General features: G+C 36.7%; 1 long non-coding RNA gene and 1 pseudogene across 1 annotated transcript in view; one reads left to right on the top strand and one right to left on the bottom strand.

Moving 5' to 3' along the window:
• The window catches only part of LOC131495668 (uncharacterized), a 209,508-nt gene that overhangs the window by 33,280 nt on the left and 163,642 nt on the right, over positions 1 to 12,586 (top strand). The window lies entirely within an intron of this gene.
• On the bottom strand, positions 2,611 to 3,508 carry LOC131495667 (non-histone chromosomal protein HMG-14-like; annotated as a pseudogene).

The raw sequence follows: 12,586 nt of genomic DNA, 5'->3' as shown, positions 1-12,586 counted from the left end.
AGGAGAGGCCACTGCCCTACTGGAACAGAAAGAGAGGTGAAAAATGTGTCTTTGCTCTTCCTTCATGTTTTAATGTAGAAAGTACTCCTCCCTCCCACCAAATCTATAATATATATAATGTGTTATGTAAGATAGATCAAAGGGAAGTCTTCTTTGGAGGAGGTTTTCACATAATTAATCTCAAAAGCATTTCAAAAAAACCCAAATTATTTCATCTTCACAGCCATGTCAAGCTTCCTCCATCCATATTCCTATGACATGAATATCTATACCATCCATTTAGGGAGCCAAGTTAGAAAATATCTTCCAAGTATCTTCCTTGGCTGCTTTCCAATAAAATTATTCCCTTTGTTAAAATGATATGCTATTTATTATAATTAAAATTAAAATTAAATCTTAAGGGACTCTTAGGTGACTTAGTGGGTTGAGCTTCTGACTCTTGATGGGTTCAGGTGGTAATCTTGTGGTCAGGGATCAAGCCCCACATTGGGCTCTGTGTGTGACTGTGTGCTGAGTGTGGAGCCTGCTTGTGATTCTCTCCCTCCCTCTCTCTGCCCCTTCTCTGCTCACACACTCTCTCTCAAAATAAATAAACATTAAAAAATAATTCTTGAGGCACCTGGGTGGCTCAGTCGGTTGAGCCTCTGACTTCGGCTCAGGTCATGATCTCACGGTTTGTGAGTTCGAGCCCCGCATCAGGCTCTGTGCTGACAGCTCAGAGCCTGGAGCTTGCTTCAGATTCTGTGTCTCTCCATCTCTTGGCGCCTCCCCTGCTCGTGTCTGTGTCTCTCTGTCTCTCAATAATGAATGAACGTTAAAAAAATTAAAAAAAATAATTCCTACATTTTCTGCACTAGTCTGTATATTTTTTATGAAAAGCCAGTATAATTCCTCTAGAGACTAGTTCTCAAACTTCAGTGTTTTGGGCCCTGTATAATTACTGTCTCTGCTCTTACTGTTTTCACTGTAAAACGACTTTCTTTTTATTAATTTAAAACAGTTGCACAGGAATGAATGGGAAATAAGCCATTTGTAATAAGTGAAATTTAACCATAGCATAATGTCCTTACTCTTAGCTGCAGAATGCTCTGATTCTCCTTTTGAGGGGTAGTAAATGTCAGTGTTATGTTAAATACTTTTTCCTTACTGATATAACCAGAAATACTGAAAAAAATCTAAAAAGTGACCAAGTTTCGGTTTATGAAGTTAAATGTTTTGCAGTTTCTCTGTATTTGCAACAGTTTAAATTCTTGCTCATCTTCAGAGAATGTTATCCTACACTCTGTGCTTCATACAGACAAGACACCTGTTTTGTATTAAGGATTATATCCATAAAGCATTGAATTAGACTGCTAGTTTTATTGACTTAATTACAGTTTTGAAATGTCCTAGAGTAGAGCTTACATATACACACAGTCTGAAGGTAGGCATTAAGAGTCTAATGTGCTACCTCTTATTTATGAAGGGATCCATATATTCTGTGTCTTTCTGTTTTCATGTGCATGGCTTTAATTTTTAAGGACATATCATGATCCATAACAGTTTCTGGAATTCATTCACATCATCTCTCATGGACAGCAGAAATGAGAAAGGAAAGACAGCCCCCCACCCCCAAGGCAACTTCCTTTCAGCATCTTTGGACTTCCAGACAAGGTGTTTGTTTATGTCTCATTGACTAGAAAGTATAGTCATATGGCCACTCCTACTTGAAAGGGTGAATGGGAAGTATCCTTTGGGCTAAGTGCAACCTCCAAATAATATCATTGTTAAGATACCAAGAAACAGAGGTCAATGGCTGCAACTAATGTTATCTAACCCCGTAATAACTCCTGGCAGGACCTAACCATATTTTAAAAAATAAGTCCACTAATGTATAACAAAATAACACATTATGTCTAAAATGGAAATTTATCCTGTGAATCCAAGGTTGGTTTAAAATTAGAAAATCAATTTAATTGATCACATGTAAGCATTAACACATATATATGTTAATGTTATGTTAATATATAAAGTTGATATGCTAAAGTTTCCCAATCTTGTAAAGAACATGTAAAAGGTGCCATGCAAGCATCAGACTTAGTGGTGAATATTCGAAAGCGTGCATCCCCTTGAGATGCGGAATAAGACAATTATGTCCACTATCATCAATTCAGTTCCAAGGTGTTTTGGACAATCGATTCAATACAGTTAAACAAGTAAATGTTATAAAGTTTGAAAAGAAATAAAGGAGAAAGTATCCATAGATACATTATTACAGTTAATAAGAACTTGAGCAAGATTAGTGGTACAAAATCAACATATACACTTCAGTATTATGCCAGCAAAGTTTTAGAAAGTGGAAATTTATTTTTAAAATACATTTTATCTTTATTTTTTATTTTTTTTCATCATTGAGTTTTTATTTGTTGTTCTGAGGATCAGTACAGACCAATTCAATTTGTGCATAATTCTTAATGTACGTACCGAAAACCTAAAAAAACCATGTAGTTGTGGTTCTTTTCTCAAAGTTATTCCAGTGACCCTCCAGCTTAAAATTTGGAGGCAAATTTCCCTTAATGGTATATCAAGTACCGGTATCTTCAAATGTTGATATGCTGTTACACTGTTAAGTCCCATTAATTCACAATTTAATGTCATATACGCTACATACTCAAATTTTCAATCTCGCACAGCACATTAACAAAGTTACTAGGAAACTGGACTACCACGACCAAGATGTTACAGAATGCACAAAATTCTGACAGGGAGAGAGCCAAGATCAAGGAGTGGTTTTCTTTAGCAAACAATTCTACCAAAAACAACATGGGAATAGAAGTAATTTAAAATGTTCAAGACATATTAAATGCACAACTGACTCCAAATTGCCATTTAGTATGCTTGGTATTATAGGATATAAAAACTACCCCATCTATGGAATGGTAAGCTGACACCCAAGCCGATCAAAGCCTCCCATATTCAATATCCCACTATTTTCTGGTTGTACCAAAAAATAAACAACCAGCAAATGATTTCACCTCTTAAAAAAAAGCATTTACCCTTAAAAAATGGGATGAGGTGGGATTCCCTCCTTCTTAAAAATGTTTCTAGAGCTACTAAAAAACTTGCATTTACAAAATAGTTGATAAAAATATTCCTCTGGATTGTACAAGAAGGGAGACAGGGACCACTGGTAAGACATGGGATATGATACTAATCAGACTTGGCTTCTTTCTCTCCTGCTTCATCAGAGGCTGGACTCTCCTCGTTTTTTGTTTCTCCGTTTTCTGCAGTTGTCTTCTTTTGTTTCTTTGTTAGGCACTTCAGCCTGTTTTCCCTTTGCTCCCCTTTTCCCCTTTGTTTGCACTTCTTTGTCTGAAGATTTCTCCTTTCCCGCCGCCTTTTGTGGCTTCGCTTCCACTTCTGCAGAAGCAGGTTTAGCTGACAACCTCCCCGACCTCCTCTTGGGCTCCTCCTTCGCCGCCCCCTCAGTGGAGCTGACCTTCCTCTTGGGCATCGTGGCGGCGGGGCGGGCGCGTGCCGGGTGCCTGCGGGCCACCGCACGCCGAGAGCCTTCGCGAAGCTGGGCTGCCTCTACATTTTATTTTTAATTTTTAAATTTTAATTATTATTTCTTTTGAGAAAGACAGACACAGCGTGTGAGCAAGGTAGGGGCAGAGAGGGAAGGAAAGACGTCCAGTCTCAAGCAAGCCCTACATTTTTAATTACTCTCAGCAAGAGTTCTAAAGCTATGGCAAAGATTGGGCTATTTCATTGGTGTTCAAATCAAGAGTCTTTTCATGAAAATGAAAATGGTTAGATAAAGCATTGAAAATAATACAAAAAAGGATCTGTCTCTGAGAAAATTGAGAATATGGAGTGAATGCTTCAGTTAATGGATGAAAGAAAAGCATATGACTCAGAAAGAAGGAGCCAAATGGAGAAGATTGGATTCTTGTTATTGATGGAGAGCTGAAGTGAGTAATCATGGAATCTTGCTTAATGGTTCCTTGAATTGTAATGAATTTAGGTCTGCTCTCCACAAAGCCCTGGGTAATTTGTTCTCTTATTTGACTAATACATGCTTTCTTACTTTATCTGCCCATACCCTACCTCACTCTTGAAGTAGCTGTGGAAGAGTATATGTTTAGCAATAGCACATATTTAAAAGAGTCTATGCCTTTAGTATGGTTGTTTGGGAAATAGAATTTATCCAAAAACAGAGAATTTGAACTTGATTATGGCATTACTATAAGGTGAAAAATACGATTTCTGTACTCAACATGGGGTGGAAGTTGAATTACTTACCACAGGCATTAGTGGAACAACTTAAAAATCCTATATATTCTCTTATTACGCAGGAATGTGGTCACGGAGATAAAAAATGACAACTACAACTGTGCACCCTAGAAAGCAGGGCAAAATAATTCAAGATTGACCTCAGAGTGCTCTTCCTAGGAGTTCTTACCAGCTAAAAATGCAGCATGGTGGGTGTTAGCCCTCATCAGGTTGGCAATCATATTTATAACCTAGAGACTCACATGCAAAAAGGAAACAAAAAGTAGCCTATCAGTAGAGTAACGCATAAGGTTCATAAGATTCACTAGTCTTATCACATACTCCACTGTGCAAGTGTGTGGTAAAGCGCCAGCCAGGGTCATCATATTAAGTGGCTACCATGCTGCCTGGCAGTATTTCTGAAATTTTGATCTTTACCAAAAGATGGCACTGCCAGTGTTCTGTTTGTACCACTGGTTTTACATAGGTTACGTCGGTAGTGATCATCTTCTCTAGACTGAAGACTGCTAAATGATAATATCTAGACTGGGTTGGGAATAAAACTAGAAAGAGACATGGAAAACTGGAGTTTGTGAATTCTGAGGCTAATCAGAGAAAGATAAATTTGGCCATAGGATACACCTCTGGATGAATTATTTTGAAATAGCATTGGATTACTCTCGAGATAGAGATTTAATTATTGGGTTGTTGTATTTGTGGTTGCTAGGTAATATTAGTAGGGAATATTGGAAAATACATGTTTTGGATGAAAAATGTGTGCGTATTTACAACTAACAAGGTGTATAATGTATAATATTAAGAAAAACTGCCTCAGCTGTGGTTTATTGAAGAGATAATTTGTAATACATTGTCTAAGGTATTGTTTGAATATGACTTAAGTAGTTGTTCATTTTGGGTTTTGTATATATGTGTGTGTGTGTGTGTGTGTGTGTGTGTGTGTGTTTATCTTGTGACTCTCTTTCCAAAGGCCAGGGATGATTGGACTATACATAGCTTCCTTATGCAAAGTAAGAGCTCACTTGTTGGCCAGCATGTTAGGACGTGACATAGTGTGAAAACACACAAAAAAAGTTTTGAAAAACAAGGGCTCAAAATATCTGTAAACAAGGATAGAGTTAACGATCCTTGTGAATCAGTCTTCTTGTACTTGGAACTTCAACTTACAGTATAACGAAACTCTTAACCTTGTAACAAGAATAGGAATGAAAAAGCAGGAAAAAGCAGATTTATGGAGAGTTTTTTAGCTAAGTTAAAAATGAAGTGCTTGAGGGGTGCCTGGGTGGCTCAGTTGGTTAAGCATAGGACTCTTGATTTTGGTTCAGCTCATGATCCCAAGATTGTGAGATCAAGCCCTGCGTTGGGCTCCGTGCTAAGTGTGAAACCTGCTTGAGATTCTCTCCTCTCTCTCTCTACCCCTCTCCAGCTCTCTCTCTCAATAAACAAACAAACAAACAAACAAACAAACACAAACATTAAAAAAATAAAGTATTTGACAGCCATTCTCAACACTGGCTGTGTTATTAGAATCCCCTAGAAAGATTTTAAAAAGTACCAATGCCAGGGCCCCTTTGCAGATACCTTTGGGCCTAGACGTGAGAATGTATTTTTTAAGATCTTCCTGACGTGACATGCAGCTCACATTGAGAATAAGTGCACTACACTCAAATCCCTATAGCAAAAATCCCTGGATCAGTAGACTTACATTTAGTTTGAGTTCAGAAGGCCTGCTGTACTGGAATAAGTTTCAGTTGTCTGTAACAGAAACCTCCCAAAATCTAAACGTCCAAAGCTAGTGAAGTGACTCCGTTGTTATCAGGAACTTGCTCTCCCTGTTGAGATCCTCTTACGGAGGGAAAAGAGGAGAACAGATATTGAGGAAGCAGCCAACATCACAAGAGACTAAGAAGTGCTATTTTCTGCTCTCTGATTCCATGAGAGTCCCTTCTGAAAGGCATTTGAAGAATCTTGTGTAAAACAAAGTTAAACACTTGCCTTTATTGCAGAAGTTTTCAGTCTTTAACATATAGAAAACCAACTGAATTTCCAAGAGAAATTGACCATTTGGTGATCTCCAAATTTACTTGAGAAGTTTTTAAGAATAAAATCTAGTATTCTCTCTTCCTCCCCCCCCACCCCACGCACAGTAAAAATAAACAGAAAGTTCCCTTTGAGAAACACTCCAATACACATATTCATCATACAAATACAGGTTTCTCCCACTATCCAAAAGTAGAGCATTCCCATGAAACTTTTTATAAGCCTAAATGCTATAAAGCATGGAAGCAATTTCTATTAATGGACACATTTCGAGCATTCCCAGACCCCCAAAATAAACTCCTTCTTTGGCTTTTAGGACACATCTTGCTAATGGATGCACAGAAAAAAATCGAGATAAAGCACAGATGCTTACAGAGTTCAAAGCTCTGACTGCTAGTTGCTGAGATGCTGATTGTGGTTCCTGGGGAACTTGCTGGCTGGGGCCAGTCTCCCTGTTGGCAGAACGTGCTCCCTCCCTAAGGGCTAGCTGCAAAACAAATGCTGAACACTGGTTTTGCTTTTTGTATTTTTTCATAAAAGCAAAAATGCTCTTTGGATTTCTTTTGGTAGGTGAAAATAGGTGCCGACAGTAGGGCTTCAAAGTGAAGTAACGTAATGCAAACTTTCGAAAAGCGGGAATAACTGTATATGGTAGCTATCCCTGTTTCCTCATATCGGTCTACTACTACTTTCTAAGTAAAGGATAGATTCTTGGACTTAGATATTTCAGGATATCAAAAATAAGTTTTAAAATATATAATTATGTTGGTTATTTTATATTTAGTTTTACTTTTATAGGAATCTATTATTCCTGCTCCATTTTCAAATAACCCCAGGGAAAATGTGGCAGTTAGTCATGCATCATCCCATGCTTCGTTCATCCCTAATACTGCTATTTGAACAGAAGTTCCTGGTTAATAAATTAAATAGGAGAGATTATGATATCCTGTTATAAGGAATTAATTTTCATGTTATGCCTCAAAGGAGAGATAACTCTTCCCATAGAGAAGAATTTAAAATTTCTCTTCTTTTATATGAGTCAGGTTCCTGGTGCTTATCCCAGTGAAAATGTTCTCTAATATTATCACAAAAGTACCGTACCAATATATGTTTAGGGAGCCTAAAGGCTTGGACGTTTGTACTCAAGTAAAGTCAGAAACTAACATTTCAGGAGCACCAGGGTGGCTCAGTCAGGTGAGCATCTGATTCTTGATTTCCATTCAGGTTGTGATACCAGGGCTGTGGGATTGTCTCTCAACCTCTCTCGCTCTCTCTCTCTCATAAAAAAAAAAAAAAAAAAAGATAATTAGTCACTGACTGTTAAGCAGTGCTACTTACATGTATCACAGACTATTAAAGGGAACAAAACCTCTACTGAACTGAGGACTCAGTAGAGAAAAGATGGTATATTAAGCAAGAGTAAATCCGAAGTGTTCTTACCACACCAAAAAAGAAAAAAATAACTAATATGAAGTGATGGATATGTTAGTTAGCTCTGTTGTGGTGATGATTTCAAAATGTCTGTATATACTAATTGAACATTTTATATGCCTTAAATATATGTAAGTTTGTCAGCTATACTTACTAGTTCTGGGGGAAAAAGAAAAAGAAGAAAAAATCGAGGAAAGTTAATTTGCCAAACTTGTTCACTAATATAGGTGTAAATCCTATGGAAATGTTAATAATGTAACATCTACAATCAGACTGGGTTCAGTGAGCTTGCCTCCAGGGGCTCCCACGCTGCACCTAAAAGGGTCTGGAGACCCATCACTGGCCATTTCAGGTTCACAGCTGACACCAAAGTCTTTGGGCCTATCACTTGAGGCACAAGTGTGCACGACTCTTCCAGGATCGGAGGACCACAGAAGCTGGACAGGCCTGGGCACAGGCCTGCCTTGGTGATTTTGGACTTCACAGGGGTGTCACGGGTTCCTACCTGGATCCCTGAGTACCCATAAAGGCACGTTGTCTGTGGATTGCTGCCGAATCATTGTTGCTGAGGGGAGGATATGAGTAGGAGAGCTCTTAACTTCTGTCTTGCTGACATCATTCCTCTTTGTCTTTTAATATCTCTGCCAGATTTTGTTATCAAGGTAACGCTGACAGGTGATTAGTTAGAAAATTCTCTGTGGACCACATTTATTTCTGTATGTCTGATGAGTGAGGCTCTGATGAACTTTTATTCCAGACAACCTTTACAAGTTCTTCGTACAGTGAACAGCTTTGGCAAATAGACATATTGTCTGCCTTTGGGAGGTTACTGTCTGGTAGGAACAGGTAATATCTCCCTCTAAAGCAAGGATTAGGTAGGCTTCAAAAAGATCTGAGTTCCCTAAGCCTGATGTCCTTGACCTGAAAATAACTTACTGTGTGTACTAGAGTCAACTGGCTCTCTTTATATTACACTAGGATGGTGGCTTATGAGTTTAAAATATATATAAAATTAAAATACTGGAAAACAGGATAAAATTTACACAGCATATAAATGGAGTTATACTATTCTACATGCCTTACATTTTAGAGGGAGTTTTAAAATCACGAACTTTTCTTAACTAAAAGCATATGTAATGTTCTTACATAAAAGTGTGACTTTTGTAATTCATGTAGCCACAAAAAGAATATCAAGTGAGTATACAATTAACAAGCTAATTGAAAGGAAAATGGAATAGTGAAATATTAGTTAAAAAATGTTGAGAGAGAAAAACACATTATTTATTTTCTTATTTTTTATTTTTTTATGTTTATTTATTTTTGAGAGAGGGAGAGAGACAGAGCATGAGTGGGGGAGGGACAGAGAAAGAGGGAGACATAGAATCCGAAGCAGGCTCCAGGCTCTGAGTGCTCAGCTCAGAGCTCGACACAGGGCTTGAACTCACAGACTGTGAGATCATGACCTGAGCCGAAGTCGGACACTTAACCGACGGAGCCACCTAGGCGCCCCAAGAAACACATTATTAAACATGTAGTAAAATAGTAGACTTAGCTAAAACATAATGTATTAAATGTATATGTACTAATATATCCATTTATTTATTAAAAAATTAATGTTTATTTATTTTTAAGAGAGAGACAGACAGAACGCGAATAGGTAAGGGGTAGAGAGATAGGGAGACACAGAATCCAAAGCTGGCTCCAGGCTCTGAGCGGTGAGCACAGAGCCTGAGGCAGGGCTTGAACCCAGGAACCGCGAGATCATGAACTGAGCCGAAGTCAACACTTAAGCCACTGAACCACCCAGGTGCCCCAATATTGAGGCTAATATATTCATTTAAGAATCTCTTAAGTTCACCTGATGGCTCAGTGGGTTGAGCGCCTGACTTTGAGTCAGGTTATGATCTTGCAGTTCCTGAATTTGAGCCCTGGATCCAGCTCACTGCTGTCAGCACCGAGCCTGCTTGGATTCTCTGTCCCCTTCTCTCTCTGCTCCTCCCCTGCACACACACACACTCTCTCTCTCTCTCTCTCTCTCTTTCTCTCTCTCTCTCTCTCTCTGTCTCTCTCTCAAAAATAAAAAAAATACAACTTAAAGAAAATGTGTTTAAAATCTGTTAGCCTCGATCAACATGGACAAACATTTTCTGTAAAGAACCTGGTATAAATGTTTGGATTTTGTTGGCCATATAGTTTCTATTACAACTACTCAACTTTGCTGTTGAAGCATGAAAGTAGCCATAGACCATATGTAACTGAATGAACAGGGTGTGTTACAGAAAATTGAATTTACAAAATAAGGGGCAAGGAAGTAGTCTGTTGACCCCAGGTCTACAACTTAAAACACTATTTAGTAATATATTCTTAATTGTTAATAAGAAATACTTTAAAACATTAAAGTATAAGAAAGCTTGCATAAGAAAGCTTGAAAGTAGTAGGATAAAAATGGCAAGTATGAGGTAACACTATTTAGTAATATATTCTTAATTGTTAATAAGAAATACTTTAAAACATTAAAGTATAAGAAAGCTTGCATAAGAAAGCTTGAAAGTAGTAGGATAAAAATGGCAAGTATGAGGTGTGCACATATTGTTTAGCTATACTAATGGCAAGTAAAACACACCTGTAAAATGTATTACCAGAAACAAAGAAATCACTCCCAAATATATTAATGTCAAATAACAGAAAAAATAAAATGCTAAATTTCTATAAACCTAAACATATAATTTGAAAGTACATTAATCAAAACAACAGGACAAAAACAACAGGAGAAACAAATTTAGAAATTGGGAGATTGATCATAATTCTCTCAGTAACTGACAGGAAAAAAAAGGGCAACGTTTATTAAAAACATGAAAATTGAAATACATGAAAATTATAAAATACATTAAAATAAAAATTGTCTTAATTGATATTCACAGAACATTGTATACAATTGTTGCTGTGAATTTTGTCTTAAATTTTAAATCATTAAGATGCTATTATTATTTATAAATACCAATTTATATTTATATTTGTTCATATATTTCCTCTTCCATTGCTTTTCGTTTTTTCCTAGATATTTGTGCTTCCTTATGCCTCAAGAATGCCCTTTGTTACATCCTTCAGCACAATTCTTTTGGTGACAGTCTTTCTATTTGGTTTATCAGAAAATTTTTTGTTACCTACCTCATTGTATAATTCTAAGCCAGTAGTTGTTTTGTTTTGGTACTTTAAAGATATAATTCCACTTGTTTTGTGGCTCTTAGTCTTTCTCTTGAGAAGCCAGTTGTAAATCTTATCTCTCTTTCCTTTAAAGAAATATGTTCCCCTTCCCCTGTCTGTTTTTTATCTTTGGTTTTCGGTTATGACTTGACTACCTGTTATTTTTTGTTTGTTTGTTGTTTTTTGTTTATTTTTGTATTCATCACAGATTCATTTCATTGAACTTCTTAAAATTACGGCTTTATGACTTTTTGCAAATACTTTTTTTTTTAATTTCAGAGAGAGAGAAAGAGAAAGCATGGGGAGGGGTAGAGAGCAAGGGAGAGAGAATCCCAAGCAGGCTGCATGCTCAACATAGAGCCTGCTGCAGGGCTTGACCTCATGACCCTGGAATCATGACCTGACTCAAAATCAAGAGTCAGATGGTCAACCGAGCCACCCAGGAGACCCCGTTTTGAAAATACTGTTTCTGTTATTTTTGGAATCAATCATAATATGTTAGATCTTTTCACTATGTTCCATAAATATTTTATGTTATTTTTGTTTCATTTTCGAATTAGCTTTCTCTGTGTGTTTTAATCTGGATATTTTCTGCTGTGCTATTTTACAGTTGATTTTTTCCTTCTTCAACTATATCTCATCAACTGTTAAATCTATCCATTGAGTCCTAACTTTTAGTTGTCATTTTGGGTTCTTAAATTTCCATTTGAGAACATCACTTATACTCCAACTATTTCATTATATTCTCCAGCTTGTTATTAATTTGTTGAATTAATTAATCACAGATATTGGGCCTGCTTGAAAATAAGTTTGAGTTTTTGTAAGACCTGTTTTTTTTTATAGTTTCCTCTTATGCCTGTGCTATAGCCTGTGGTAGTTAAAACTGAAAACCCAAGTTATTTATCAATAATCCTCTTTTTTGCTGACCTTGGAACTACCCATCCCTTGTGAATGGCTAAAGCTCTGTTCAGCCTCAAGGGAGAGAGTAAGCCTAAATATTTTGCTTCCCTTTTTCTTTAAATTCTAAGTATTAGAATTCCTTGATACCTTACTAGAATTTTGACACTTTCATGTAGATTTTAGTTCCCAACTGTGTGTATTTTTTCTAGGTGTTCTTAGTGGGAGTGCATTCACATTAAGCTAATCCATGATCACTAAAAGCAAAAGTACTCTTTGCCTACATTTTTGGTATTGACCTTTACTGGGATGGGAAAAACTAGAAGGAAAATAGTTTGGTGTTTATAAACAATTTGACCTTAAACAAGATAGAGTTGAGATGCAAATGGGATACATGAATAAAATTTTCTGATGGCAGTTGGATATACAGATTTATCATTTGGATGATTTTAGTTATAATTTTGATAATTAAATCCAGTGAGATGTAAGTTCTTATAGGAATAGAGCTTTAGATACCAAAAATAAAAGAGGGTTTAGATAAAAGTTCTATGGAATTGCAAGATTCAGATTATAATGGAGAGGAAGGATGCTGTTAAGGAAAATCTTAAGCAAGCAAAGAGGAAGGAATGAAGTCAAGATAATATGTTGATCTGAAAACTAACAAAAGAAAAATATTTCAAGAAGGAAACAATAATCAATTGTGACAAATTAAGCTGTACATTTCATTAAGATGAATCCAAAA

This window comes from Neofelis nebulosa, chromosome 15, assembly GCF_028018385.1.
Source record: "Neofelis nebulosa isolate mNeoNeb1 chromosome 15, mNeoNeb1.pri, whole genome shotgun sequence".
NCBI classification, from domain to species: Eukaryota; Metazoa; Chordata; class Mammalia; order Carnivora; family Felidae; genus Neofelis; species Neofelis nebulosa.
Note: the sequence above shows the minus strand (reverse complement) of the source record. Positions and strands in the feature narration are given on the sequence as shown.